The 4,650-nt window shown below is 40.4% G+C and overlaps 1 long non-coding RNA gene across 1 annotated transcript; it reads left to right on the top strand.

Moving 5' to 3' along the window:
• The first annotated feature begins 1,040 nt into the window (after window positions 1–1,040).
• On the top strand, window positions 1,041–4,118 carry LOC125323782. The gene is made up of 3 exons (XR_007202643.1): window positions 1,041–1,652; window positions 1,780–1,931; window positions 3,828–4,118. It is a non-coding gene; the product is annotated as an uncharacterized LOC125323782 (long non-coding RNA).
• The last annotated feature ends 532 nt before the right edge of the window (window positions 4,119–4,650 follow it).

The raw sequence follows: 4,650 nt of genomic DNA, 5'->3' as shown, positions 1-4,650 counted from the left end.
TTGATTTGGTTAGACTTTGAACAAATAGCTTGGCTTTAATGTATTCATCTCTGTATAGAGAAAGTTTAAATAATGGCCTAATGACAGAAGCAATTAAGCTGGTTGTATTTCACAGTATTAAACTTACTTGGGTGAAGAAAGTAAGTTTGGTGTTCTGAAACACAGAACAATATGGTCATTATCCCTAAATGGATTGTCTTTTTATAGCTCCTAATACATCAGAGAACATCAGTTGTACATCAGAGATTTTGGTTTTTTGGTGCTTGAATACATTCAAGATCATAATTTTCTTAAAACAGCACTCCCCTAAACAGTGTGTGTCATCAGCACAATGGGGGGGCATATTCTTGGCCCTTAGTATTGCTCCTGGAGCCAAGCTAACTCTGTTTAGTGCCTGTATCTTGCACCTTCTGAAAGTCATTAAAATTAGGAATGAGTGATACATAGAAAATAGGAAAAAGAAATTAAGTCCTCTTGCACTTTATTTGCGTCCATAGAGATGGGAACATCACTACAGTGTCATGTGTATATAAAATTGACCACACACTGAATTTAAGCTATTTTTGAATACCTGTACATGCTAAACTTGCCTGCTAAACATGAGTACAGAGATTACACACATGGAGAACATGGCATTAATGAGGTTGATAGGTATATTATGACTACTTCGTGCTACCTAAGTTTCTTCTGTTGGAACTTGATTTGTTTGCAAATGTAACTGATAGGTGTTAACTTGTGCATAACTGAAATTTAGATCTGCCTTGAAAATACAGTCTTTAAAACCACAAAAAAATTTTATAACACCTGACCTGGCTTTTTTTTTCTGTAAGGTCTTAAAAAAATGCAGTTTGCAGTAGAAAAGCAGCTGGTTTATATAGTTACAAAATTCACCAATATGTACTGAAATTTCTTTCCAACTTGGGATATGCATATGGATTAGATGGTGCCAGATGGTTTAATGTGCCAGCTCTGCCTCATTTTTTGTGAATTGTAGCAGTTCATGTTATTTGCAGATTTAAGAGCCGGGGTAGGTCGTGCTCAACAAAATTGCTGGGCCTTTGTTTCTCCCCTGTCTCTTTGCTACTGTCTTGGGGTGATTTTATGATGGTGCCACATTCCCTAATCATCTGCTTTATGCTTAGAAAGGCTGTTGTATCTTTAAGATGAACCTGGGGCGGGGCCGGAGCCTGGGAGCCCCAGGCGCGGGCTCTGTTCAAACTCTCTCTCTCGGGACCGGGGACGCTGCATTGTTCCTTTTGTTGAATTGGTTTTTTGCTAGCTTGAAGCAAGAAGTTATTTTTTCCCTTCCTCTCCCCTAGCCTGGAGGCTGTACCGGGAATCCTCTTGGCGGCTTTTTGATTTTTTTTTTTTTTTTTTTTTTTTTTTTTTTTTTTTCTTCTTGAACTGTTTCGGCTTGGCTTGGCTTTCTTTTCGGCCTGTCCGGTGAGCCGGCAGGGGACTGCCCTGAACCCGAGACCTTGGGGGAGCTGAACCAACATGAGAAAGAACATTAAAATCCACCAACTTCACCTGCTGCGAGGAGGAGACCCAACGCCAAAAATCCAACAGGTTCCCAGCTGCTGTGTGAACTCTTCTCCCCCCTTCCCAGAGACGGAGAAGGGCAGCCACCATCTTTGCTTCTCGGCCACACGGTGAGGTGGGGGTGGGGTGTAAGGTTCAATTTGTTTTCCTGTGCTTTGCGGCTATCTTGCTTTGTTAATAAACAGGTTTACTTTTGTTTCACTTTCATTCCTTGGTATCCATTTCTCTCATTGGCAGAAGAAAACGGAGTTATTGAAGTCCTTTCCCTGTAGAGGAAACGTTAATTCCAGGGCGTTTTCTCCTGAAATTTGTCTCCAAAACCGAGACTACAAAACCGAGCTACTCATTGGGGTTTAGATAGATTGACTCCTCATCCATGAAGCAGTAAGGTAATTTTCAGCACTACACATGCATTTTAATCTTACTGACAATTTACAACATGCTAATTTAGAGTGGAGCCTTTTTCCTGACTTCCCTTTTCAAGGACCCTGTAGGTCTATTAAACTGTGTTTGTATCTTTATGAATGCAGGTACTTCATTAGCATAAAATATTCATAATTACAATGTGAGAGTTCAAGAATACAAGACTTTCTTGATAGCATTTCGGGAATGATGGGTTTTATTTAGAGGGGGAGATAGAAAAGGATGGAACTTAAAAAGGAGTCTTTAAATGGTGAGTTTAAAGCGCCTTGAATATATGTATTAAATGTACAGGCCAGATTACTGTTTTCTGCCACAAGGAATGTTTCTCAAACAATCTACATAAATCAAGGTCATTGGTACAGGTGGTCCTAACAATTGGTTTTTTACAGCTGGAGTTTTTCTACTTGCAAAAGCACTTTCCTGACATTAGAGGCATTATCTGTTGTGATCTGAGAGAGATCCGAGAGACTAAAACACAATCAAGTAAAACCAAAATTAATATGGTCTTTATCTGTAGAGCCTTACTTAAGATGGCCAGAATGTAGTGTAAGTTAAGTCTGGTACAAAGGTGCTGCCTTCATTTACTGTTTGGCAATTTTCTGGTAGGGAAGAAAACCAAAACCTCAAGGGTCTGGCAGACTTCAAGTCACTTTTGGATGCAAGTAACACCTTCTAATGCTTTTCATGAAAACAAACCAAAACCCAAACCCAACAAACAAACCACAAAAACCCCTCAAGACAATACCAACACCAAACCTAAATATTCAGTTTTTCTGTAGCTTGGGACTCTTGCCACTATTGAAAAAATAGTTTAAGGCTTTGGTTTTCTTGTTTCAGGATTAAAATACATGGTGTTGATATGGAGGAGTCTTGGTGGTTATGCTCAAGGCTATTGTTATACCCTCAGACTTTAACTAGACTTTTCATATTGATTATGAGGTGGAACTCATCACTGGAACTTGATGGGTTTTGAGGAAAGCTTTGTTTTGGGTGAAAGAACATCAGAAAACCTTCAAAAGTGCTTTCTGCTTTTTGTGTTGCGAGAATACGAGGCTTTGGCTTTCTGCTGCCATTGTACTCCATTGAGTTGACTTTGGTGTCCAGAGAAAATATAACTGTCGAGTTTTACCTGGAGGAGAAGGCGTGGCCAGGGTGCAGGACGGGCAGGAAGCCACCAGGTGGCAGAGGAGACTGAACTAACCGACGGCTAAGCGCGTGGCAGTGCCTGGGTTTGTTCTTCCGACTGGGAAAGAGACCAGATATAAGGCACCTGAACTCCTCGCTGGTATCTTCTAGTGGATTTTTCAGGAAAAGGAAAAGCAGAGAGAAGGGAAAATTCCTGTAGATATAGTAACAGACCGAAGTATTCTGCTGGCAAGCTTAAATTGCTACACCAGTATTGCATTGAGAAGGCAATGCATAATCTAATGCAGTTATAGGGTTGACATCCGTGTCCAAAAGCAGCATATGCTTTCAGTCTTTGTCCTTTTTTTCCCTCTTTGCTTCTTATCCTAAATGTAAACTATTGACTACTTTAAGGAAGGTGAAATGAAAAAAAAAGATCCAATTATTTCCTCATCTCTGATGTACTGAAAACAGAAATATTGGTGTTTTTCTTCAATAAGGTACTACACTATTCCTGTCTTCCTGTTGTGTGTGAGGGGGTCTCATACTCTGAATTCTGCTGCCTCTCCTCCTACTATCTCTGAAAATGTTATATTTGTACTTCAGGATTATGGCTTTAAAGTGGAAAAAAAAATTCCAGGTTGCAGCAGGGTTTCCTCTGACGGAACAGTTCTGCATTCACTTCATGCTTACTTTGCTAGATTTGTTTTAATTACCTTTTTTTGCTTGATTTATAGTGAAAGATATTTGTGCTGTGGCTCATTACTTGAGGTCTCTGCATCTGTCTAGAGCCAGCAAATTCCCACTGCCCACCATGAAGCCTGGAGCTGAATGAGAGACCTTGGTGACCTGGCTGAGGACACAGTGGAGGAGCAGTGTTGTCCATTCTGCTCTCCCTCTGTGCCTTGGGGTGGACTGGAGCACTGGCATACAACTTGAGTTGTGTTGAAGCTGCCCCATTAACTTACAGTAAACCTCTTCAGCACACTCTCTGTGAATATTTAGTTGTTATTATGAAAAAACCTGCACAGCAGCAGCTGGTAAGTGAGCAGCAGACAGCTTGTTACTATGTCAGTAATAAAGTCCACTTATTCTTTTCTTAGCATCAATGAATAATCTAGTTTCTTTCTCCATTGAAAGTGTTAATTAGCTAAAACTGAGGTATGGGCACTTTGTAACTGGTTAACAACAGTTGCCTGGAGACTTGAGGCTTTGCAAGTTTGGCAGGAATAACACCTTTTAAAGACTACAGAGATTCCTAGATGATAGCATACAGAAATCAAGTAGCAGGGGAAACACAGGCAGCACAAGTCACTGAAAGAAGAGGGTGCTAGAAAATAATTGTTCGCTTTGCATTTTGAAGCTATTTCTGATGTAAACTACTTTTCAAAAGCAAGCAAGCAAGGGGCAGTGTCAGTGAGCCAATGTTCTCCTTTGCAGATAGAGTCTGGGACATGCATCTGTTCCTCTTGTTCTGGAAATGTAACTTACGGCTGAACTGTTCTCTGATTCATAAAAAGCAGGGAAATCATTCATCTAGGGTCTTATGCTCTGCCATGT

This window comes from Corvus hawaiiensis, chromosome 3 (genome assembly GCF_020740725.1).
Source record: "Corvus hawaiiensis isolate bCorHaw1 chromosome 3, bCorHaw1.pri.cur, whole genome shotgun sequence".
Taxonomy (NCBI): domain Eukaryota; kingdom Metazoa; phylum Chordata; class Aves; order Passeriformes; family Corvidae; genus Corvus; species Corvus hawaiiensis.
Note: the sequence above shows the minus strand (reverse complement) of the source record. Positions and strands in the feature narration are given on the sequence as shown.